Raw genomic sequence first — 27,547 nt, forward strand, 5'->3', positions numbered from 1 at the left:
AGACAAACAGAGAACGAGAGAGAGAGAGAGAGAGAGAGATTTAAGTGCAGCAGAAGTGGAGGTTCAAGGGAAGTATAATAGTGAGTTCATGTGAAGTCAACAGGACTGTTAAGGCTTTGAGATGGGGAAGAGGAGAGAAAGATAAATGTATTGATAAATTAACCTAATTACTAAAAAGCGAGTAATCATTATGAGAACTTATTAGAGGCTATGGAATTCCTGACAAATATGTGGGAATAATCAAGGGAATGTATAAAAGAAGTAAAAGACGTGTTATCGCACAGCAAACAACTTCTGAATGGTTTGAAGTAGGGACTGGTGTGAGACAGTGTCGTGTAATGTCTGGTTTGCTATTTAACATCGTCACCGAATGGATTATGAGGAAAGTTTCAGGTGTAAGAACAAGAATTAAATGTAATCCTAAGTCACAGTTGGAAGCGCTAGATCAGCGGTCGCAAAATGGCAGCCCGCGACCTTAATGATTTCTTTTCTAAAAATCAATGTTTCTAACATCCTGCGGGGATTAAAACAGAAAAAATTCAAACTTCTAAATGTTTATGACAGCTTTAAACAAAAGCAAAACTTATTACTACAATTCTTTGTACCAGGTTTCTATCATCAAATTTTGCAGCACTGAATGGAAGTTACTTGTCACGCAGCCATGTTAAGCCACGTGATACAATGTCAATAAGTTACAGGTTACCATTGTAATATCATCTCGATAACTTGTATATTTTTTTGCTCATAACAATGTCTGAATTTAAAGCTAAAAAAAAAGAAAAAATAGCTCAAGAAGGCAGAACTTTTCAAGAAAAATGGGAGAAGGCATATATCTTTGTAGAAGTAAAAAAAATTCCAACATGTTTGATATGTAGATAAAGTGTCGCGTGGCGAAAGAATATAACTTAAAACGCTATTATGAAACAAACCATAAGAACTGTGATAAATATACAGAAAAAATGCGTGATGACAAACTTAAAGATTTAAAAAATGAACTGTAGTTTTAGCGGAGGAAATTTTCGAATGTTATCACAACAAGCGATGCTGCTGTTAAATGTAGTTACGTCATAAGTGAAAAAATTGCACGGGCTTCGAAACCTTTTACTGATGCAAAATTTATTAAAAATTGTATTTTAAGTACAGTCGAAATCATATGTCCGGGAGAAAAAAAAAAAAAAGCATTGCAAAGCATAAGTTTCTTCAGGAAATACAGTTGCGGAGCGTGTTGAAGAAAGAGCAGGGAACTTCCAAGTAGTGGCGACCCGTACATAAGCACTGCGACACTGCAGCACCCCCAAGGAAAAAATTAAAAATTTAAATTTTGTTTGTGTTTATAATTAATAACAATGCTTACAACATTATATAAATGCAATACAACATATTAAATGTTACAGCTTATATCTTGACATTAATTGAATAGTTAATAATTGGAATTGTTCGATTAACGTTTTAGATTACGAAACAAATGCACTGCGATCTAACGCCGATATTCGTTTGCGCTTGTCATTGCACGTTACGTCATTCCCATACTACCCAAACAGCAGTGTATTTTTAGTATCCTTACGCGCCTTATTTCTGTGAGATATGAAACGTTTATTATTGGTGCTTGTGTGTGGTGAACTATTTTTTGTTAATCTTATTTTATTTTGTTAAAATAACATATAATTATTCATTTATTATAGATACAAGGCTGAATTATGAAGAGTGTCGCTGTTGGAAATATGAAAAGAATAATATTTTTTCAATTATCGTTACACGATACAAATGCACTGCGATCTAACGCCGATATTCGTTTGTGCTTATCCTTGCAATTGATACGAACTTTTTATTATTGGTGTTTGTTCGTGGTGAGGATGAAATATTTTTAATATGTAAATTTATTTATTAATCAATTTGTTACTGATTAGGATTTTGTTTTGTTTTGTTTTGTTTTGTTTTTTGTATGTGCAGCATCGCCACTTAAAATTTTCACCGGCCGCCACTGCTTCCAAGATATATTGCGTGAAAAAATAAAGAGTTTTTTAGCGTTTTTTCATTGCAGACATTCGTCAACTGAAATGGAAAATTATTAATTATTAACACTTCCCAGTTAGCAATATTTATTCTTGGCGTTGATGATGAACAGTGGCGCACTCAGGATTTAATCTTGGAGGGGGACCAAGTACTCAGGATTTAATCTTGGGAGGGGGGGGAGACGAGCACTCGTGATTTAATTTTTTTTTGGGGGGGGGCGAGTTGAGTAGACGATTTGAGAATACACACTACTCATTGCTTACGACCTATCACTGAGCATCTGCAGTATTCGCCAATACATGATACCCGTGATCTCTGGTCCAGCTCTGGCAAACAAAGTATCGCCCGAGCACTACTCCGTTCGTCTTGCATTCACAACGGCCGTGATTCCCGAGAGCCAAAGGTTATTCCCACCTTATGTGACGGCTAATTCATAAGTAGTATAGAAATAGAAGATACGACACAACATAAATAAAAAAATAAATTTTAATTAGGAAAAGATTTTTGGAAATTTTTCTAGTCTTTTTCCCTTTTTTCTTTTAGGGGGCCAGGACCTCTTGGCCCCCTCCCTGGATGATATGAATGTGACTGAAGAACTATTGGATATAGTGCCTATGTCAGGAACAACGACAGGAAATGACTTATATTTGTGTGTTGAGAAAAGTCTTGAAAATGCTCACGCGGACAGGTCAAAATTAGTAAGTGTGACTACAGATGAGACTCCTGCTATATTTGGTGTTAACGTCGGACTTGCTACAAAATTTCAAATGAAAAAGGAAATGTTGTGCAAGGACAAACTTAAATCGTTTCATTGCATAATACACCAGGAGTCACTTTGTGCTAAAAAAACTAAAGATGGAACACGTCAAGAGTGTGGTAATTTAAACAGTAAACTGGATACGCTCTCACGCCTTGAATCATCGACAATTCGTGCTTTGTTGGATGAATCAGATTCACATGCAGCAGTTTGCTATATTATACGGAGGTTAGGTGGCTTAATCGTGGCGTCGTTTTAACACGTTCATTGCCAATCACGCGATATCGCGCGATGCGAGTTCTCACCAAACGGCCGATCACGCGTTGACGTCGCTAACTAAATAAAAAAATAAAAAAAAAAATTGGCCACCACACGAAATTCCAATTTTCAGCTTGGCAATGAACGATATCGCGCGATCACGCGATGCGAGTTCTCACCAAACGGTCGATCACGCGTTATCGCGTGGACGTCGCTAACTAAATAAAAAAATAAAAAAATATTTGGCCACCACACGAAATTCCAATTTTCAGCTTGGCAATGAAAGTGTTAAAAATATTTTCTGAACTCTTAAAAGAAATTGACATGTTTACTTCATGCAAAGGAAAATTGATTCCTCAGCTCACCGATAAAGATTGATGCAAAGACTTGGCCTTTTTAGTTGACATAACAAGCCACTTAAACACTTTGAATACTGCTCTGCAAAGACGTGAACAGTTGATATGATTCAATTAAGTCATTTCTGGCAAAACTCTATCTTGGGCAAACTCAGTTGGCAAAGAATAATTTAGCCCACTTTCCTACACTTAAATCGATTTCTCGAAATAATAATGATGCTGAAAAGTATATTCCTCAAACTGAAGAATTGAAAATTGAATTTGAAAAATGATTTTTTTTTATTTCAACCAGTTTGAGAATGAATTATTATTATCCAGTTTACCTTTTCTTAATTAATATTGAAATGTTACGAAGAATTACAAATGGAAGTAATTGAACTCCAGTGCAATACTGAACTAAAAAATAAATATAACGAATTTGGCATACCATATTTTTATAACTACATCGGCAGTAAATATAAAATTTATTGTGCAAAAATGTTGTCAGTCTTTAGAAGCACCTATGTATGTGAGCAATTATTTTCAATTATGAAACTTAATCAGTCAAAGTTCCACTCACTGATAAAAGATTCTAGATTAAATGCAATACTTCACATCGCAACACGAAACGAAAAAGCAGATATTGACATTAGTACAGAGGAAAAGATGTCAGGTTTCAGGATCCAAATCGAATTTAAAAAAGGACTCGTAGATAAAAATCTTTATTTTTGTAAGTCAAAATTATGTATTATTTAAATAATTTTCTTAAAGTATGCATAAAATGTAATTGAACTTATATTTTCTAAACTTGTTATAATTTAAAAAATTTTTAAATAAATTTAAAATAAATTTAAAATTTAAATGGTGGTGTAACTGTTTACGTAAGTCGTAAAGGCCCGTCAAAAAAAAGGGCCATTGTTAGATTCTTTCTTTTTTTTCGTTTATGTTTTGGTTCACAGAATAATATTGAATACGGTCCGCGTCTGATATGCATATAATTGACTGACCATTTGCTGCGTTTCAGTTATATGTGATATGGTAAATATGACAAAAACAAAAGTCCTTAAATTGAACAGCAAATGCGACAAAGAAATTAATATTAATCAATACAGTAGACGAAGTTAAGAATTTTAGATCCTTGGGATTAAATGTATCTACATTTATCTAAATGTATCTAAATTATCTTGGGATTAAATTTAATTTAATCCCAAGATTATACAGGATGCAAGGTGGAACTGATCCTCCGTAGCTCAGACGGTATAGCCGAAGCTCTTTGGTCGGAAAGACCCAGGTTTGATTTCCGTCCATGACGTCAGGAACCTTAAAGGTGAGTTCGCCTGTCTCATACGAAGCTGGGGACTTTTTTCACCCGGAAACTCGGGTTTTTCTTCCCCTCAGAACAAGCAAACCGGCCCCGTGATAACACACACGGATTTACAGCCATGAATACTTACGACGATATGTGGAAGAGATAGTCCTCACCAAATGCCGTAACTATGAGTCAAATCATGGTAATCAACCTCCTAGATAGGAGATGGAGCTTCAATGGGAATGGGAAGGTTGAACTGACAGGGAGATAATGCAAAGATTGACAAAAGCAAATACTCTTTTCAGAAAATATGGAACTCATCCAAATATTATAATAAAACCAAAATAAAGATATTCAGCAGCAAATGTTAAGGCCGTATTATTATTATATGGATCAGAGACATGGAAACTGACTAAACAACAAGAAACTAAATAGGTTTTCAAATAAAATATCTGCGTAAAATATAAAAAATATATTTCGGTTAAACTTATGACAAACGATGACTTATGTAAACTAACTGAGCAAAAAAAAAAAGTATCGCGGATGAAATTAAAAAAAAAAAAAAACTCAGACGGAAATGAATTGGACACATGTTGAGAATGAACAACAGAGAGATTACAAAAATAGTTTTGATGTGGATCCCAAATGAAGGCCTAAATTAACTTGGCAGAAAAGGAAAGAAGAATGACTGACTGAAATTCCTAATGTCCATATTTCATATTCTGTCTTTTCTTATTATTACAACATTAGCCTCAGAACTTTCATTTCCATTTAATGAGTTCTACTTTTGTCTCTTGGTGGTCTCGTGTCTCAGCTGCATAAGACATTCCGTCTTATGTAAAAAGTAGCTTCTGTGAATCGATTTTCTCACTTCAAGTGAGAAATTATCTGAGATGATAATAGAAATGCGTTTTTATGATTGTCTCAGACAATTTCTTTATCTCTTTATTTTATTTGGGGCACATCAGTAGTTTCTTTTCTTTCTTTCTTTTTTTTTTCATTTCAGTTTAAAACGTAACTTCGCAGATGAAAAGTGATCACCATTGCCTTAATGTGTCCTATTTCCTTCACGTCACTTAATATCTTTTATATTATCAAAATACACACGCATGTTACTTATGATCTAAATATCTTCTGTGTATATATTCTAGCTTTACTTTAGAATAATAGAGCTAAAATATATTTTACTTACAGGATGCAAGCGAGCCTCCTTATCATACGGAGGTGAAAGATTTTTCTTCTCAGAATCTCGAGTTTTTCATCTGGACAAACTGGCCAGGGCCTTATCCTAAAAGCGTGTTACGAAACCCAATCTGGGTTTCGTAACACACGTAGGAGAGAAAGAGAGAGAGAGAGAGAGAGAGAGAATTTTACAGAACCTCCGTAACTCAGTCGGTGTTGATGATGTCCTTGGGGTTGGAAGGACATGGGCTCCAATTCCGTCGGGATGCGAAGAATCTTTCTTTATCCGGCTTTTCAACTGAAAGTGAATTAACTGCGTGATATGGAAGTTGCAAGTTTTTCCTTACCGAAAACTCGGGTTTTTCATTCCGCAAAATAAGTAGACCGAATAGAAGAATCACGCAATTTACAGACAGAGCAAACAATACAGATAGGTTCAGTACCTTATCAAGCAATAATCAAGGTTTCTAAAGCCAAATTTTTACTGGGCCCTGACAGGCTATTTAGTCTAACACGAAAGAGAAGGTGGGATGGCAATTTTACTAAGGAAAATGAGATATCACTGACTGCTTGAGAACAGTGAGATTCGATATATATCAGGGATAATATATTTGCATATAGATTATTAAAAATAGAGAAATTACTTTATTACTTTAATTTTTTTAATAAATAATAGGAAATTTAATTTATTACTTTAGATCCAAGATGTATTATTTCATCGTTCAGAGGAATAGGTACCATAATAACGTGAAATTCCTCAAGGGGGGGGGGGGAGAGATTAAGTATATTGAGCAAAAATTCGGTTCATCGAAAGGTCGTAGTTATCGCGCATCGGTGTATGGTACATGTAACAAATAATGTAACAAATATGATGCTTTGTATTAAAGGCAAGGGACCACTATTGCCTTTAATACAAAGCATCATACATCTCCTCCAGGAGATGTGCTTTGCATTAAGGGTAAATATTAGGATTAGTGATCAGAGCTTATTCTACTTTTACCATGAGTTGCCTTGGTCTTGCAGTACGTGCAGGGTCAACTAGACTTGCACCACTTGCAGGCGCAAACTGTACTTAGTTTGTTTGTTTGCTTACTTGGGAAATGGAGTAAAACCAGGTTTAAAATAGCTTGATATCTTTAACATTTATTATACCCAGGTAAAATACTTTCTACACACACATATATATATATATATATACATACATACATATACATACATATATATATATATATATATATATATGTATGTATGTATGTATTACCGGTTAAAGTGAATAATTCCTAGAGGAGACTGCTAAATGTAATAAAAACATGTTTATAGGTTTTGTATATAAGTTTTCATTCTCAATAGAAATTATAACAGCTTAGGTTAGGTTAGGTTAGTTTATAATAAAAAAAGTAAGGAAAGTGCAAAAGAAATACTTTTCTTTTGCACTCAATGAAATCAGAAATCATTATAAACTAACCTAATCTTTATCGGTTGGAAATCATTATAAACTAATCTAACCTAAACTAACCTGGATGTCGCATGTAGAACCAGAGTGTAGTCGTAGTTTGCCGTGGGCAGATTAATGGGGATGAAAGATAAACGTTATTGTGGGCCGAGCTTAATGATTGCGGGCAGATAACAAATAAAAGTTCTTGTGTGCAGATGAATGAGGATATTAGATAAACGTCGTTGCTGTACCTCTTTCCTCATCAATGGAGGAAAAACACTGATCAGTTCCCCTCTGATTTATCTATTATCCCCATTCCTCTGCCCACAACAACTTTTATTTGTTATCTGCCATTTATTAGCCCGCAATCATTAAGCTCGGTCCACAACAACGATTATCTTTCATCCCTATTAATATGCACACGACAAACTATGAATACACTCTCGTTCGATATGCGACATCCAGGTTAGTTTAGGTTAGGTTACGTTAGTTTATAATGATTTCTGATTTCACTGAGTGCAAAAGAAGTACTTTTCTTGTTGTTTTTTTTATTATATCGGTTGGAAATCATTAGATCGGTTGGAAATGATTATAAACTAACCTAACCTTTATTGGTTAGCTAATTTAATAAGCCGAAATGGATTTCGATAGATTTCAATCCAAGTTTTTCGTACCCGGCTATTAAAACATAAAGGGATTTACCATCCCCTTTTCTATTAACTTTATTGGTTAGGTTAGTTTAGGTTAGGTTAGTTTATAATGATTTCTGACTTTTGATTTCATTGAGAGCAAAAGATTCATTATAAACTAACTTAACCTAACCTAACCTAACCTAACCTAAGCTGTTATAATTTCTATTGAGAATGAAAATCTATATATAAAGCCTATAAGCATGTTTTTATTACATTTACCAGACTCCTCTAGGAATTATTCACTTTAACCGGTTAAAGTGATTAATTCTCCTAAATTATTCACTTTAACCGGTAATTATTAATAATAACCGGATTTATCACTTTAACCGTAAACACACACACACACACACACACACACACACATATATATATATATATATATATATATATATATATATATATATATATATATATATATATATATATATATATATATATATATATATATATATATATATATAATGTTAATTGCATGTGTCGTCCTGCCATATTTCCTGTTAGATCTTTATGATCTAACAGGACACTTTTGATCTGTCATTATCAAACTCATAGAAAAATAAAGCTTTGCTCAGAATACGAATGAGTTGAAATGCTGAAAAGCAGAATGAATTGAGAAAAAAAAATTGAATTAGAAAAAATAAAATAGTGGAATAAATAAATAAAGAAGCGAGATAAAAATTGAATTAAAATGCAAGTAAAGCATACTGACCATATGGAACTGCATGTATCTGTTGAACATCTAAGTGTAACATTTATGAAGTTAACAATACTCGAATAAATTGAATAAACTGATGTTCCTAGTCACATAAACAGGTTCATGTGACTTTTAAACGATAATTCGTAAATGGAAATGCAAGTTTGCGAAATTTTTGTTGAATACAACTACACAAATATTGTTTTCAGTAAATCCGAGAAGCATTTCTAGTTCTTTTATAAATAAATAAAATTACTGTTAACCATATCCATATTTTCAAAAAATCTTATTGACTAGATTGAGTTTTCTTTAGAAAATGTGTACAGTAATGATTTCCATTTCGCTAAAGTATTTACTCAGATTCTATATCTAATTTGCAAAATAAATAAATAAATAAATAAATAAATAACTTTCTTATTTAACCAGAATATCTAGTATTGCCAGCAAACACTTACCGAAAAAAGATATGGATATAGAACCTAAAGCCGGCAATTATTATCTGATGCCAGAAAATTCTCGGTGAATGCAGCTCCTTCGAACCTCCTTAGAGAACTGGAGAAAGACAAACGGCTTTTGTAGCAAGGTATATAAAGCCTAGAGGTGGAGGAGGAGGAGGAGCAACGCTCACGCGCAGAACAACTTGTAATCAACAGCTATAGTATACAAAAGTGAGCTCTGAGATGGCAATTGTAGAAACCGCTGGCAGAAGAAATTCGATGTTGTCTGGTCGTAATCATTGGCTCGATGTTTGTTTCGTAATGTGTATTACATAATGGCCAAAATATTCGACACTCTCCACACTTTAAATAGAGCCTGTTAGTAACACGTGACTAACGACACATGGAAGGAACTTGCTATAAACAAGCAACTGAACAGTAAATCTGAGGAGACAGTATTGCGTTGAAGTGTGGGTGTGTGTGTGTGTGTGGTAATGGGCAAAGTATCTCAAAAATCATTTCTGCATTAAGATATCCGTATACAATAGCAGTATTTTGAGTGTATATAAAGAATGATAAACAAGAAAGCATCAAGTCATCATTGGGCACATATGACTAGAAACATCTGATCGTTGCGAGAACCATATGAAGCATTGTGAAGTCTAATACATGGGATATAACTAGTCAAATGACTGGCTGGTACAACCAGGGATTAGTAAAAGTATCTGAACGACTCTACGTCTGAAACTCACTGTACCGAATTGGGTATTGACAGTAGATGACTATCAAGGGTACAGCTGACCTACAAAAACTCCAACTATAGGTAATATGGGAGACGGAATCCTAGTACGGAGGAAGGTTGCATCGAGTGATGAATCCTGGTTCTTATCGCGCCGAACAGTACAAGAATATGGCGACAATACGAAAGCAAGATAGGGCAGGCATTATATAATAATAATAATGATACGCCCGAATTAATCAAATTCAATAACATTTGGTATGTCAGTTATTATTTAAAAGTTGTCGTTGCAGTTGGATCATTTTAATGGCAAAATTAGACAAAATTATTTATATGTGCTGATAATAGCTCTACTGTTTCAACTGTTGTGATGAAGAATGATGTTATCAGCAGGGGCGAATGCTGGTCTTGAAATTCACGCTTGCTCTTGTTATCATTCAGGGAGGGAGAGGTGTGATTGTGATTAGTGGAATAATGAATTGCTGACCATTTAAAAATATATATTTAGAAATTTATGCACATTTAATCATACAAACGCAACATTTATTTTACAAATGATATTCTATCTTTTTCAATTTAGCTACTTGAATACAAATTCTACCCTACGGTTCTTCTTTATGAACTGGTCAATAACATCGTCATAAAAAGTTGGTTGTAACTTAATTTTCCCAAGCAACACACACACTTGTAAAGGCTGGCTGAAGCTCACTGGCTAGAGCTACGTTGACTGCGTATGACCTATGTTTAAGCAACAGAGTGAGACGACGTGAAATGGCTATGCGTGCCCATGAAATCACAGTGCTGCTGCGAGGACCTGGAAGCTCCTACAACCGAGCAAGCCAAGGTAGCTTTGACTAGACGAGTAAGCATCGACCTTCGATACACAACGCAAAGCTCAATTATTGCCGCGCAAGCCTAAGACGTCTTCTGTCTACAAAAATATAAGCCTAAATGGAATGCTTATAAATGCATGCATTTATTAACAAATAAATATTACTTATTTCTCAATTAATGAGCTTGTGCAACAAGCATAGCAAGCATGGAGAATTCGACCCTGGTTATCACTATAAAATTTTTATAATATGAAACGAGCCTTTATTGTGCCCTTTCTCCCTAACTATTCTTAAATATTTTGTTCTCTCTAATAAGTATTCTAATTAATTAATAGTATAATTAATAAGAATAATGTACTCGCGGTTAGCCGAGTGGCTATGCGCTTCGCAACCATATGCCTGGGAAAGGAGTTTCGGGGGATCGATTCCAGTCGCCGACGTGATGAGCTTAAGGATCTTCCTTAATCATAGCCAAGTTAGCCAGTCTTGGGCGTTGACCGCAGGGATTTCTCCCCAGTTTATCTGGGGTTTTCCTCCCGCAAGCAGGCAAACCGTTCCCGTGAACTCACGCATCTGCAGACATAGGGCACACCGGGAGGCATAGAGCTACCTTATCCTTAGGACGGGTACGGGTTTAAAGAACTAAATAGATCCGTAACAAGCCACCAGGCCTAATACGTGAAATGAAGAATAAGAATAATAGGAATATGTAAATAGTTAACTATAAATACTACTTGGATATAACTGTTATCCCTAAATATTCTTAAATATAGTGCTCTTTCTTCCTAACCATCCTATCCCAGTTTTAATATTCTTTCTTACTACAGAGCCTGTAGTAAGAAAGAATATTAATACCTTTCTAAGGAATAAAAAATTTCACAACGCTAAATATAATTGAAATAATAAATAATACATTAAATATTTATTTTCTTATTTTTTTTTCATCTATGGGAATAACATGAATTAGGATTTAAATTTTCTCGCGATGAATTGTCCAGGGATTAATTTTCGTGCTATTAATTTTCCACGCGATAAATTGGGTTCGAGGTTATATGGTGAGTGGTCGGTGTAATTTAGCGCTCGTGTAAAATTGGTGATTTTTGGGGTTTTTTTTGTGTGTGTTTTTCCTTAGAAAATTGGTTTTATAGTATATTTGAACGATTTTCGTGTTTTTAGAGTATTTTGTGTGTCTTTATAACATATTTTATTGGGGCTGTCGCCGAACACTACACACTACTGGGATTCGTAGTGTGTAGTGTTCGTGAAAGCTCCGGATAAGATAAGCGTTATTTTCAGTTATCGTTGATAAATTTATTTAATATTGCGTAGTTTTGTTTGCCTTGCGTCTCTTAGTGCATCTTTTTGTGTTTTTGGTATGTTATAATTTATAATTTGATAAAATACGTTGCAAGTAAGTATGGCTCCAGTACGAAGGAAAATGGCGGCCAGTAATGATGGTTCGCCATCTTTATCAACGAACGGTAGTATAAAAGAGATGAATGTACGCTTTGCGGAGTGTGGTAATAAAGGAGTGAATGTGTGTAGAAAATGTAAGGAGAATGAGAAATTGAACAGTATTTCGATGAGTGTGATATTTTTGTCAAACTTCAGAATGAAGAAAATAGGGATATGACAAGAAACGGCGAGCTTGTACCAGGGAATTGTGAGAGTGCGAATGTAGAAAGTGTGAATGATAGTATTAATGGTTTTACTGAGAATTAAAAAGATGAGATAGATGCCATGAGCGAGATCGCGTTGTTGAATGATGCGATACAAAGGGCAAAACAGCAGCTAGAGCGTATGAGCAAAAGTCGACTGAATGAACCAGCCAATAATAAAAAGTATGACAGGAAAAATAGACGTATGAGTGTGAACATGAACAAAATGAAGGATAGAGTGCTGTATGGAGATTCGTTAACACGAGGTGTGATAGTAGAGGATTTGACAAAATCGTACCAACCTGGTGCGACCATAAAGGATGTAATTGAGTCTCTTAGAGAGCAAGAGGAAAGAGTGAAAGAAATGATTGTTGTGGCAGGTACTAATGATTTGAAAGGAGACAAAATGGAAATGATAGAAGGCCTGAATGAATTGTTTGAGTTAGCAAAAGAAAAGAGTGATAGAGTTAGAATGATTAGTTCTTATGACAGTGAAATGTTTAAAAGGGGGCCATAATTGCGAATGACTTTATGCGTGGGTTATGTATGACGAGTGGTGTGGAATTTGTGGACGTGTGGAGTGAGTTCGATGGGCGAAAGGATCTATATAAGATGGATGGCTTACATTTGAATGGCTACAATTTGAAGAGTAATTTGAAGAGTTGAGAAAGTGTTGCTGAATGTGGTGGATGTGTAAATTCAGGGAAATTATATTTATTAAGGGGGGGGAGTAGATATACAGTCCTTAGGGAGGCAGTTGAACGTAAGAATGAATATAATATGCCCGAGCAAATAAGGACAACAAGTCAGAGTGGGATAGTTAATATAAGGCATCAAGGTAGGGTTGGGGGTAATGGGGGTCTAAATTCATGTACACTAATGCTAGGAGTATTAGGAACAAGAAGGAAGAGTTTTGGGCCATGGTTGGCACTTCCAGACCACAGGTTATTGGTATTAGTGAAACAAGGCTGACTGTAGATGATATAGCTAGTGGGATTGAATGTGATGGGTATAGTGTGTTCAGGAATGACAGGGAAGGAGCTGCAGCCAAGGAGAATAGAAGTTGAATTGCAGGATAGAGAAAAGAGCACATTTGAGGCCATTTGGTGTGAGATTGTGGCTAGCAGAACTAAATATACAATTGGGTGCTGCTATAGACCAGGTGATGGAAAAGATGGTGGTGACAGTATGCACAAGCAAATAGAAGAAATGAGTGGAAGGAGGGTGATTATTATGGGAGATTTCAACTATGGTCGCATTGATTGGAGTGAAGAGAGGACACAAGGGAGGAAGGAATTGGATTTTATTCGGTTATTAAGGGATAACTATCTGCGACAGCATGTAATGGAAAATACTAGGGGTTAGAGAGTGCTTGACCTAGTAATTACATCTGAGGATTTGGCTGTAACAAATATGACCACATTGACACCAATCGGTGAGAGTGATCATAGGGTCTTGACTTGGGAGGTGGCTAAAGGTGTAGAATTTTCAATTAAGACAGGGTACATGTGGAATTATCGGGCTAGAAAGTATGACAAGCTTAGGAGTTTGATTGGTTCAGTGCCATGGCATGTAAAACTGCAAGGACTAGAAGTTGATAGTGCATGGGAGGTAGTTAAGTGTTTACATGAAGCAGCGGCTGACTGTATACCTAGAGTCCGAAGAATAAATCAAGTAGGGGTTAAATGGATGAATAACACCATTAAGCTTGAGCTGCAAAAAAAGAAACAACTATGGAGGGAATTTAAGGAGAAAGGTGACCGGCAGGCACACGAACAGTATAAAGCGCAGGCCAGAAGGGTAACGAGTGTGGTAATAAAAGCAAAAAAGGATTACAAAAGAACATTGGCCATGCAGGTTAAAGAGAATCCTAAACAGTTTTTTAGATATGCATCAAGTAAAAGGAAAAATGTACATGGCAGAATGATTTTAAAGAATGCCGATGGTAGATAGGTAACTGAATAAGTTGATATAGTTGAGTTACTGAGTGAGCACTTTGCAAGAATATATCATCCAGGTGGTGGCATTGCAGAAACGAATGTACCAGTAGATTTTACGGGAATTGTGGTGAATGAAGTGGAGGTGAGTAGTCTACTGCATAACCTCAATGTCAATACATTTGTGGGATTGGATGGTATAGCAGCTCGTGTCGTACGAGAAGTAGCTAAAGAATTGTCAGTACCCTTGACCATTTTGTTTAATTTGAGTCTCGGGTCTGGGTTAGTCCCGAGGGGGTAGAAAGAGGGGAAAATAGTTCAACTGCATAAAGGTGGTTCCAAGACTGCTGTTGTAAATTACCGACCGATTAGCATATCAGGACTCATTGTCAAGGTCTTAGAGAAATTAGTCAAGAAAAGAATACAGGATTGGATAGATGAAAATGGGATATTGTATGGGAGACAACATGGTTTTGTGAAGGGTAGATCATGCCTCAGTAACTTGCTCACGTTTTATAACACAGTGACGGCTGAACTGGATAGGGGTAATGGGTTTACAGTAATACTACTGGACCTTGCCAAGGCTTTTGATAGGATACCACATGGAACCCTAATCAGTAAACTGGAGCAGATGGGGATAAATATAGGGTTGGTGCGATGGATAGGAGGGTGGTTGAAGGAGAGATACCAAAGATTGGTTTACTCAGGAGTGGAGTCTAAAAGACGGCTTGTGATTAGTGGAGTGCCGTGGGGCTCTCTTCTTGTACCACTGCTTTTAAATTTGTTCACAAATGATATAGGAAAGGATTTGAGAGGAAGTGTTCACTTGTTTGCTGATGATGCAAAGTTGGGTAGAGCAATTATGAGTGCACAGTATGTCAAAATTTTACAGGATGATTTGGATAGTTTGGAGGACTGGGCTAGGAAAAATGGATGTTAATTTAATGTGCCAAAGTGTAAGGTTATGCACTTTGAGGTGGAAAGAATAGCAGCAGTATATTGCATTGGTGGAACCGTACTCCAGGAGATTGATGAGGCCAGGGATTTGGGTGTGTTGGTGGATAGGGAATTGAAGTTTAGGGGGTACATTGCAAAAGTGACTAAAACAGCTCACCAAATCACTTGTATGCAGAGACAAACAAGTTGTTGTTCCTCTGTATCGAGCCTTGATAAGACCCCATGTGGACTACTGTGCCCAGTTATGGGCACCAGGGTTTCTTCGTGATGGGGAGGAAGTGGAGAGGATCCAGAGACGAGTGACCAAGATGATAGCAGGTCTGTGGAATGAACCTTATGAGAATAGGTTGAAGATTTGTGGGTTGCAGAAATCGGTCGATAGGCGAAGGAGGGGTGATATGATTGAGACATTCAAATTACTGAAGGGTTTCTATAAGATTGATCCAGAAGGTATTTTTGAAAATATGATTGGTGGTGGGAGAACTAGGCGCCATGTATGGAAGCTGGGCAAGAGCGTTGTTGACAAGGGTGTTAGAGCTAGGTTTTTTACTTGGAGAGTGGTGAATGAGTGGAGTAAGCTTCCAGAGTCTGCTGTGGGTGCTACGACCGTGAATGAGTTCAAGGCAAGGTATGATAGATACTGTGTGAATGTCGAATAGTTGTTCTTGACATGATGTTAGGGCCTCCCTCGATGAGTCTGTCGACCCCTTGGAGTTGTCCGGAACAATAATAATAATAATAATTGTCTGGATACGGGCTTATCCCACCACTGAGCAGAACCGCTCATATTCACCGACCTGGTCCCGATAGAGGCCAACCCGGAAAACACCAATCCCCGGATGCACAATTGCTCTTCCAAGGCAGAAACCTCCAGAGAGCAAAAACTCTCGTTTAGTACTAAGGGAATCAAAATGTCGAAATGTCATAGAAATGTATTTTTCGTAAGAAACTCTCAGTTGGTGCGTAATAGTAACTACAGTACTTTTACGCACCAACCGACACCTAATACGCGATTTCAGAATGCTGTCAACTCCGGTCCGAAAATAATATTAAATGGAAAATTCCGGAAATAAACAATTTATAATTACATCGGCAAAGTGGATATTAGATCCAACATTATTTCAAAGCCGAATGTTTTTGTAGAAACTATGAAAGTGTCGTAAGTGGACCTGAGAGCTTACGAGAATACAATCCTCGGGGATGATGAGGATTGTATTCTTGTAAACTCTCAGATCAACTTACGACACTTTCATAGTTTCTATAAACATCAAACATTCGGCTTTAAAATAATGTTGGTTCTAATATTCACTTCGCCTATGTAATCTTACATCGCCGGAATGAAGCCCTTTCTTTTAGTAATAGACAATTCATAAGTTTTAAACTGCGCGCCGTTCTGAGTAGTTCTTGGTTATCAGATCGACTGTCGCGGTGTCGTAGTGCTTGTGTTCAAGTAACCCTTATTTTACTTAATAATGACCCCAAAGCGCAATAGTAATCACTCTGGCAATTGAGATATGCCAAAGAGAAGCCGAAAAGTGCTTCCTTTTTAAGTGAAAAAGGAGAAAGATTTCGACTTCATAAAGTAATAAACAAATAATAAAAAAATGTATACTGAAGTTTCTAAGATTCTATTGACATTCAGATAACTTTTATTACAGTATGTTGTAATAATTGTTCTACTTTATTATTAGTTATTGTTGTTAATCTCTTACTTAATTAAACTTTACCATAGGTATGTATATATAGGAAAAAGCATTATATATATATAAGGTTCGGTACTATCCGCGGTTTCAGGTATCCTTGGGGTGTCTTGGAACGTATCCCCCCTGCGGATAAGGGGGGACTACTTTAATTACCGAAGGAAGAGCCATAAGGCTTCATTTCGGCGATGTAAACTTACATAGGCAAAGTGGATACTAGATCCAACATTATTTCGAAGCCGAATTTGTAGAACCTATGAAAGTTGACCTGAGAACTTAGATTGGAGCTCAGATGGGAATACATACTAACTTTGATAAGAAGAGGTGAAAAAAGGCTATCAGAAAGTGATATATGAGGGGTGTCAATCTGCCAGATTTAACGTGTCCAGTGTTGTACCAATCCTTGGGCCATTGTTCTTGGTCTATACATTAATTCTATTAGGAAGGACCTAACAGGAAATGTTCAATTGTTTACTGATGTGAAACAGGCAGGGCAATCAGAGATGCTACAATATACAGCGGAAATCTGTGGACAAATGATAATGATCTCACTTCAATGTTAATAAGTGTAAAGTTCTGAAATTCGGTGTGATGAGATTTCCAAGTGCATAATATTGTGTGATATTATGATTGGAGAAATTGATTAGGTAAAGGATCTTGGAGTTATGGTAAATGGGATGAAACTCAAAAGTCAGCATGAAATATTACAAGTACAACTCAGAGCATAATGAGAGAGGACTTGAAAGCATTGCTAAAGGTAGCGAAAGAAAAGAGTGACAGAGTTAGAATGGTGAGTCTGTTTCCGCGGTATGACAGAGAAGAGTTTAGAAGGAGGGCCATAATCGCAAATGGCACTATGCGCAGGTTATGCAGACGGTGTAGTGTAAAATTCGTTGACGTGTGGAATGAGTTTGATGGGCGAAAGGATTTATACAAGATGGATGGCCTACATTTGAATGGATTTGGTGTGCGGAGACTGGAAAATGTGTTGCTCAATGAAGTGAAATGGATGTGCAGAACCAGGGAAACTAGAACTACCAAGGAGGGGGGGGGTGGATATGCAAACATCAGTGAGACAGTTGAGTGTAAAAATGTATATAATGTACCCGAGCCAGTACTAAGGACAAAAAATGGGAATGGGATAATTAGAATAACGCATCAAGATAGGGGTGGGACAAAGGGATCACTGCATTTCATGTATACTAATGCCAGGAGTATTAGGAACAAGAAGGAAGAATTTTTGGCCTTGATTGGCTCTTCCTGGCCACAGGTTATTGGCATTAGTGAAACATAGCTGACGGAAGATGATATAGTTAGTGGGATGGAATGTATAGGTTATAGTGTGTTTAGGAGGGACAGAGAAAATAAAATGGGGGAGGGGGGTTATTGATGATAGCTGATGAACTGCAGCCAATTGAAGTTGTATCTCAGGATAGTGAAATGAGCTCATTTGAGGCTATTTGGTGTGAGATTAAGACTGGCAGAATAAAATATACAGTTGGGTGCTGCTATAGACCAGGTGATGGAATAGATGGTGGAGATAGTATGCATAGGCAAATTGATGAAATGAGTGGAAAGAGGGTTATTATTATGGGGGATTTCGACTATAGTAACATTGATTGGAATGAGGAGAGGACACATGTGAGGAAGGAAATGGATTTTATTCAATTATTAAGCGATAACTATCTGAGACAGTAGGTAATTGAAAATACTAGGGGTGTGAGAATGCTTGACCTGGTAATAGCATCTCACAATTTGACTGTAATGAATATGACCATGTTGCCACCTATTGGTGAGAGTGATCATAAGGTCTTGACCTGGGAGGTGGCTAAAGGTGTGGAATTTTTGATTAAGACAGGGTATATGTGGAATTACCGTGCTGGCAAATTTGACAAGCTTAGGAGATTGCTTGGATCAGTGCCATGGCATGTACAACTGCAAGGGCTGGACGTCGATAGAGCATGGGAAGTGGTCAAGTTGCATTTGCAGGAGGTTATGGCTGATTGTATACCTGGGGTCCGAATAGTAAAACAAGTAGGGGTTAAATGGATGAATAACACCATTAAGCTTGAGCTGCAAAAAAAGAAACAACTGTGGAGGGAATTTAAAGGAAGGGGTGACCTGCAGGCACACGAACGGTATAAAGTGCAGGCCAGAAGGGTAACGAGTATGGTAAAAAAAAAGCAAAAGCGGATTATGAAAGGAGACTAGCTATGCAAGCTAAAGAGAATCCCAAACAGTTCTTTCAATATGCTGCAAGCAAGAAAAAAACTGTACATGGCAAAATGATTTTAAGGAATTGTGATGGTAAGGAGTTCACTGAATCAGTCGATATAGTGGAGTTACTGAGCGAGCACTTTGCAAAAGTATATCAGCCAGGTGGTGACATTGAAAAAATGAAGGAACTATTACTTTATACGGGAATTGTGATGAATGAAGTGGAGGTGAATAATCTTTTACAGAATCTTAATGTGAATACATCTGTGGGATTGGATGGTATACCGGCACGGGTCATGCGTGAAGCGGCTAAGGAATTATCAGTTCCCTTGACCATGTTGTTTAATCTGAGTTTCGGTTCTGGTTTAGTCCCGAAGGTGTGGAAAGAGGGGAAAATAGTTTCACTGCATAATGGAGGATCCAAGACTACGGTTGCAAATTATCGACCGATCAGCATATCAGGAGTCGTTGTCAAGGTCTTGGAGAAAGTAGTCAAGGGAAAAATACAGGACTGGATTGATTAAAATGAGATACTGTACGGGGGACAGCATGGCTTTGTGAAGGGTAGATCATGCCTCAGTAACTACTTGCTCAACTTTTATAACAAGGTGACGGCTGAACTGGATAAGGGTAATGGGTTTACAGTGATACTGCTGGACCCGGCAAAGGTGTTTGACAGGATACCACATGGAATTCTAATCTGCATACTACAACATATGGGAATGGATATAAGGTTGGTGAGATGGATAGGTGGGTGGTTGATGGAGAGATATCAAGAAGTAGTTTATTAAGGAGTAGAGTCCAAAAGACGGCCTGTGACTAGTGGTGTGCTGCAGGGTTCTGTTCTTGGACCACTGCTGTTTATTTTGTTCATTAACGATATAGGGAAGGATCTAAGAGGAAGAGTTGATTTGTTCGCTGATGATGCAAAATTGGGTAGGGCGATAGTGAATGGAGAAGATGTCAAAATCTAACAGGACGACTTAGATAGATTGGAGTTCTGGGCTGAGGAGAATGGATGTCAATTTAATGTGACAAAATGTAAGGTTATGCATTTTGGGGTAAAAAGATTAGCAGCAGTATACCACATTGGTGGAACTGTACTCCAGGAGATTGATGAGGCCAGAGACTTGGGAGTGTTGGTGGATAGGGAGATGAAGTTTAGGGGGCACATTGCAAAAGTAGCTAATCAGCTTATCAACTCACTTGGTTGTTGAAAAATACCTTGACGAGCAGAGACAAGAAAGTTACTGTACCTCTGTACTGAGCCTTGATAAGACCTCATCTCGACTACTGTGCCCAGTTGTGGTCACCTAGGTTCCTTCGTGATGGGGAGGAGGTGGAGAGGATCCAGAGGAGAGTGATTAAGATGATAGCGGGTCTATGGAATGAACCTTATGAGAACAGGTTGAAGATTTGTGGGTTGCAGAAATTAGTTGATAGGTGGAAAAGGGGATATATGATTGAGACATTCAAATTGCTAAAGGGTTTCTATAGGATTAATTCAGAGGATATTTTTGAGATCAGTAATGGAGGTGGTGGAAGAACTAGGGAACACCTATGGAAGCTGGGCAAGAGTGTGGTTAGCAGGGGTGTTAGAGCTGGGTTCTTTACTTTTAGAGTGGTAAATGAGTGGAATAGGCTGCCAGAGTCTGTTGTGGGTGCTATGACGGTGAGTTAGTTCAAGGAAAGGTATGAGAGATACTGTGAGAATGTCGTATAGTTGTGTGGACATGATGTTTAGGGCCTCCCTCGATGAGTCTAAGGACTCCCTGCAGTCGCCCATAATAATAATAATAATAATAATAATAATAATAATAATAATAATAATAATAATAATAATAATAATAATAATAATAATAATAATAATAATAATAATTGTGATGCTGAAGTGAACATTAACATGTTAGAATAAGAAAGTCATTTTGCCTCTTTAAAAGAAGGCCGCGCCGACTACTGATCTCTGATTTGATCTCGAGGGTTCGGATGGAATACTGAAGCTGTGGAAAGGGTGCAATATCGGGATTGTGATATGTAAACTATGATTGACAGACTGAGAACATGTCGACTGGAGACACTCGTAAACATCAGAAAGATATGATAGAGGCCTATATATTTCAAAAATAAAATCAGCTAACGTCTTTTTGTTCTCATATAGCGAGTAGGCGAGGCCGTTTTATAGCCCTATCTAACTTTTGGAGACTGAGTGGGCAGTTCCATTTCCACTGGTAGCCAATCAGAGATGGCTGACCCAAAGCTATCACTAATTAATCGGCACGCAGTGAAGAAGGCTAGTACGTACCGCCATCTGGTGGTCCCTAACTCTAACGTAGTATTTTTTTTATGTCTGAAAATAGTGTGGGTTCGAGGGGCCGATTTTGTTGAGTTTATGGGACGAAAAACCTGAGTTTCCAGGAGGAAAAACCCGCTAGTCCGTGCCAGAGATCGACTAACTCTGGAACCCGTCGAGAAAATGCTTAGAAAACGTTCCTCTAGTCGGCGACTAGATTCGAACGCCTTTCATCATGCAGTAAAGCGCTGTAGAGTCAAATGCCACTCTACTAAGCTACACAGGCTCCTTTAAATTTCTAAAAAAGTGTTATAGGATATTGTTGATTAAATTTTTTGTTGCATGGAAGATAAGAAGAGGACAAGGGGAATCCATCTGTGCAAGTTGGTTTGTTTGTTTGATTAAGAAAGAGATGAGAGCTAGATCCTTCTACTGTATCTCAGAGCAATGAGTGAGTGGAACAGTTTCCCTGTTAAAGTACTGAGTTTATTTAGTGTAAATAAGTTTAAAAGAATGTATGACAGCTGATGGGGATGATGTTTAGCCTTCCACGATGTCCTTGAAGCCTTCGATAAAATAAAAAATCAAACAATTCTTCTTCTTCCCCTATAAGAAGTTGACAAGGCCGTTTTAGTCCTAGCTTACTTTTGGTGACTGAGTGGGCAGTTCAATCTGCACTCGTTGCCAATCAGAGATAGCTGACGCAACCATTGATTTTAACCAGCATTCACTGAAGAGATGGCTAACATTTGCCACCATCTCGCAGTCCCTCATCCTAACAGTATGTTATTGTCTGAAATAGTGTGGGGTCTAAAGGTGATTTTCTTCAGTTTCTGAAACCGAAAACCCGCTTACAATGCCAGACACCAACTAACTTGGGAACCGGTCGAACAAAGGCTTATAAAACGTTACTCTAGCTGGCGTCTAGAATTAAACTTCGGTCTTTCTTCAGGCAGACTAGCGCTATGGATATCAAATCCACTTCCGCTGAGCTACAGAAGCTTCCGTTCTAATAATAATAACATACTAACATCCATTTGAGACGATTAATTAACGCTCAGATCAGACTGCGAAGCTTTCATTCTCTCTGTCATGTATCATAAATACTCAAAATAACTAAATATTTATTTGAAATGAAGACCTAATTCTCAATATCATTATCTAATTTTAATATATATTAATGATAACGGTATTGTTTATCGCGTTCATAAGATAGTCAACGAAGAATAAACGATTGTTTCAGAAAACCTTTTTTTTGCTATTAAGTACTTGTACATTATAAAGACAAAAATTGCTGTACGCAAAATTCCAGAATTAACTTAGCCTCAGAAATCACTTGAAACAGATACGAAAATAAGGTACACCTTTATATCTGCATCCAATGAACAGAATTTCTAGATAAAACACTATGTCAGGTCTCGTTCCAAAATATAATTTTATGGCTAACCATAGGTCACTAAATTTCATATTATAGTACAATAATTATTTAAAATAAAGAGCCAATAGGCTTCATTTCGGCGATGTAAACATTATTTAAATTAAGGGGATATTAAATCCCACATTGTTTTAAAACCGAATAAGAAACTCAAAGATCGGAATCAAAGAGTTTCATGTTTCAAGGAGATGGGTTTTACATTATGTGAAATACTAAGAATAGCGATCAGAACTTTCTTCACCTTTGCTACGAGTTGTCCTAGTTTGCACTGCGTACTTGAACTACGTGCTTTAGCTTATGCTACTAGTCGCCGAAACTTTTACAATAATTATGTTATAGTGTTGTCAAAGATTAAACTAGCCCGATAAAGGGTATTCTTCTCTGAGTTGTTCTTCTGAACAACTCAGAAGTACTTCTCCCTCTCCTGTTAAAGTCAGGAGGAGAAGAACCACAGAGATTCCTTTAAAACGTTTTTCGTATAAACGGTTTCATCAATGTAAGATTTTGCACATTCTTCCAGAAACTGTGTATATCGGATATTCTACAAACATGAAGATTCTGACTTTGCAGAATCCTATCTGCGAATTTTGAATTTTGAATTCAAAATCCAGATTCAAAATAAACACCCTATTGTTTATTTTGAATTTACGTTCAGAATCATGTTGGCATAACTAGCGAAACTATTCAGATCTAGGGATTAGTTAAAAGAAACTAGTGCAAAAAGGTGGATAATGATACCGTTATACGAGTCTTTAATCGAGCCAGTGTTTATTCAGCTTTACTCACCAAATTAATAAACTTACCACACCAAAAAATAATATACTGATACTTTTTATAAGGATATTTATGACAATCGGTTTTTTAGTCGCAATCTGGTAAATTTTTAGAACATATATAATATATAGATAAAAGGAGTTTTTTGCATCATTTGTTTGAACTAGGCTCTATTAAAGAAGAGAAAGAGAAAGAGAGAGTGTGTAAAGTAAGAATCGGATCGCTGAATGTGGGTACAATGAATGAGAAGAGTAGGGAGATAGTTGACATGATGAGAAGAAGGAAGCTGAATATCTTGTGCATGCAGGAGACAAGGTGGAAGGGCAATAAAGCAAAGGAGCTGGCGGAATGATATAAACTGTTTTACAGCGGGGTGAATGAGAATGGAAAAAACGGAGTTGGAATCATCATCGACAACGAGCTGAAGGGTGGAGTCTGCGAGGTGTGCCAGAAGAACGATCGGATTATGAGTGTTAAACTTGAGATTGGAGGAAGCGTTGCTGTGATAGTGTGTGGATACGCTCCACAAGTAGGTTGTGATGAGGAGGAGAAAGAGGCATTCTGGAGAGAACTAGACCAGGTAGTAATGGGAATCCTCCCTGATGGTGAGAGAGTGATCATCGGAGCAGACCTGAATGGGCATGTAGGAAGGCGACAAAGCGGTGAAGAATGGGTGCACAGGGAGTTGAAACAGTGGTGAAAGAAATGAAGAAAGTAAAAGAATCGCAGAGCATGCTGTGATCTTCAACCTGGCTATAGCTAACACGTGGTTTAAGAAGAGAGTTGGACGCCTGATAACATATAAGAGGAGGGATAGGACGAGTCAGATTGACTATATTATGTGCAGAAGGAAACATATGAAGGAGGTGAAAAACTGTAAAGTGATTAACGGAGAAATTGTAGTGGCACAGCACAGGTTGGTTGTGGTAGACTGTGATATAAAAGGGGAAAAGAAGAATAGACAGAAGTAGCGGAAAGATAGGAAAATAAAGTGGTGGAAATTGGAAGAGGAAGGTCCAAGGAATGAGTTTAAAGAAAAGGTATTGGAAGGAATGAAGTTACCGGAGGATGTGGAAGAATGGTGGGACGTAAATAGTCGGAATATTAGAAAAATTGGAGAAGAGGTGCTCGGTATAACATCAAGAAAGGGCCGCCCGAGGATAAGGAGGCATTGTGGTGGAATGACGAGGTGCAGTTGGAGATCAGGGAAAAGAAAGAGGCAAAGAAAAAATGGGACATAACTGGAACCAGAGCCGACAAGGAGGCATATAGATTAGTGAAGAAAAGTACAAAGAGAGCTGTGGCAATGGCGAAGGCGAGGGCAGTTGAAGAGGTTTATGAAGTACTGGAGAGAAATGGTGGTGAAGCTAAGTTGTTGAGAATAGCGAAAGCTAGAGATAAGGCCTAGAAAGACATAACGTCAGTTAAGGAGATAAAGGACGCCACAGGAGTAGTACTACAAGAGGAGGACAAAATCAGAGGAAGATAGGAAGAATATTTTTGTAATCTACTAAATGAGGAGAAATCAAGAGAGAGGTGTGAAGATGGAGAGGCAAACAAAGGATCGGTACAGGACATAAGCAGAGAGGAGGTGCATTGGGCACTGAGAAAAACGAAGAATGGAAAGGCTGTGGGGGCGGACCAGATACCTGGAGAAGTGTGGAGAAGCTTGGGCAGCAAGGGCATAGACGTGTTATTGGATCTGATGAGGAAAATAGCCCAACAGGAAAAGATACCAGAGGAATGGAGGAAAAGCTTTCTCGTCCCAATCTACAAGGGAAAAGGAGATATTCAAGATTGTGGCAACTATAGAGGGATCAAGCGGATGCCACACACGTTGAAAATATGGAAAAGAGTAATTGAAGGAAGGATACGGCGGGGAACAAAAATTGGTGAGGAGCAGTTTGGATTTATGCCAGGAAGAGGGACAACGGATGCAATATTTGCGCTAAGGCGATTGATGGAGAAATATTGGGAGATGCAGGCGAAGCTACTTATGGTGTTTATAGACCTGGCAAAGGCGTATGACAGAGTGGCCAGACAAAAGGTATGGAGGTGTATGAGGAAGAAGGGGGTATTGGAAAAGTAAGTGAGGTTGGTGAAGGAGATGTATGAGGGAGTGAAAACTCAGGTCAGGTCTGGTGTTGGCATGACACTAGACCTGTCGTAGGGCTCCATCAGGGATCGACTCTGAGCCCCTACCTCTTTGATCTGGTCATGGATGTAATAGAGGAGGACGTCAAGAAGGAGGTGCCAGGGAGCATGATGTTTGCCGATGATATTGTTCTCGGCGAATCTTCCCGAGAGAAGCTTGAAAAGACACTGGAAGAGTGGAGGTATTGGAGGAGAGAGGCATGAAAATTAACCGGGTAAAGACCGAATATATGTCAACGAGGAGTGACGAGGATATGATCATAAGACTCCAGGGTGAAAGGTTAACTTCAGGGAAGAAATTCAAGTACCTTGTGTCGGTCGTCTAGAAGAATGGTGACCTGGATGAGGAAATACAGCACCGAATAACATGCAGCTGGATGAACTGGGAAGATGAGTGGGGTTCCTGTGCGACAAGAAAGTGAGTTGTAAGATGAAAGGAAAGCTGTATAAGATGGTGGTGAGGCCTGCGATACTCCATGGCACGGAGACATGGCCTATAACAAAGGCACAGAAGAAGGTGGAGGTGGCAGAGATATGGATGTTGAGATTGATGAGTGGTGTGACACAGAAGGACAGGATAAGGAATGACTACATCAGAGGGACGATCAAGGTGGGACTGATCGGTAAGAAGGTACAAGAAAGCAGGCTGAGGTGGTTCAATCATGTAGAGAGAAGGAGTGAGGAGTATGTTGGTAAACGAGTGGAGCGTATGGAGGTGGGGGAAGGAGGAAAAGAGGCAGGCCCAAACTCAGATGGAGGAATAAGGTGGCAGAGGATCTTAGGGAGAAAGGATGGAGTCGGGAAGATGCCCTGGACCAGAGAATCTGGGAGAAGAAGATTAAAGATGGGAACGCCGACCCCGTTTAACACGGGATAAGACATAGCAGAAGAAAAAGAAGAAGAGGCTCTATTAAAGAAGAATAAAAGATAGTGAAGAACAGATTTATTTATTTATTTAGCACATGGCATAATAAAGATGCATGACATCAGAATATATAAATACATATTTGTGCAGACTATAAAAATAATACAAGTAATGCACATATACAAATATCAGGTTCAAAAAGTCTAAACTTTTAAGTCTAGTTCAGATAACCAATCAAGAGCTGAAGGATCTGCCACACAAAAGTCTCTCAGGTCACCAGGGTAGGTAAAGAACAGAATTAAGACAAATATGTAAAATTTATTTTTTAATATTCTGGTGAGAAGTATTTTTATGTATAATTTTTAAATGACTGATACATAAGTAGCAAACCTTATAACAATCTTTGCTTTTTGTGTGGGAAGGCAGGGAAAAATAGAAAGGTAAATTAAAAATATATATCAATCTGCTGTAAGAGAGCCTGCTCAGTAGAAGTGGTGTTTGCACTCTACGGCGCTTGACCGCACGAAGAAAGACTTATAAGTTCGAGTCCAGTCGACGACTGGAGGAACTTTTTCTATGCCTTTTCTCGACTGGTTCCCGAGTTAGTCAATCTCTGGCACGGGGAAGCGGGGTTTTTCCTCCCGAAAACTCGGGTTTTTCGTCCCTTCAACTCAAGAACCCACACTATTTTCAGACATTAAAATATTGTGTTAAGGTTAGGGACCACGAGTTAGCGGCACTTGTGACCCGCCTTCTTCACTGCATATCGATTAATTAGTGATAGCCTTGGGCTAGCTATCTTTGATTGGCTACCAGTGGAGATTGAACTGTCCACTCAGTCAACAAAAGTTAAATAAGGCTAAAACGGCCTCGCCT

The 27,547-nt window shown here is 37.9% G+C and overlaps 1 protein-coding gene across 1 annotated transcript in view; it reads right to left on the reverse strand.

The window, feature by feature from the left end:
• The window catches only part of LOC150097903 (uncharacterized), a 57,099-nt gene extending 47,884 nt beyond the window's left edge, over positions 1–9,215 (reverse strand). Inside the window, exon 1 of the mRNA XM_090405953.1 lies at positions 9,131–9,215. The gene's annotated coding sequence lies outside the window, so the exon portion shown is untranslated. The remainder of the gene's footprint in view (positions 1–9,130) is intronic.
• Positions 9,216–27,547: the final 18,332 nt, after the last annotated feature.

Source organism: Typopeltis vanoorti, chromosome 16 (genome assembly GCF_054136105.1).
Source record: "Typopeltis vanoorti isolate ZY-2024b chromosome 16, IOZ_Tvanoo_1.0, whole genome shotgun sequence".
Lineage (NCBI taxonomy): Eukaryota > Metazoa > Arthropoda > Arachnida > Uropygi > Thelyphonidae > Typopeltis > Typopeltis vanoorti.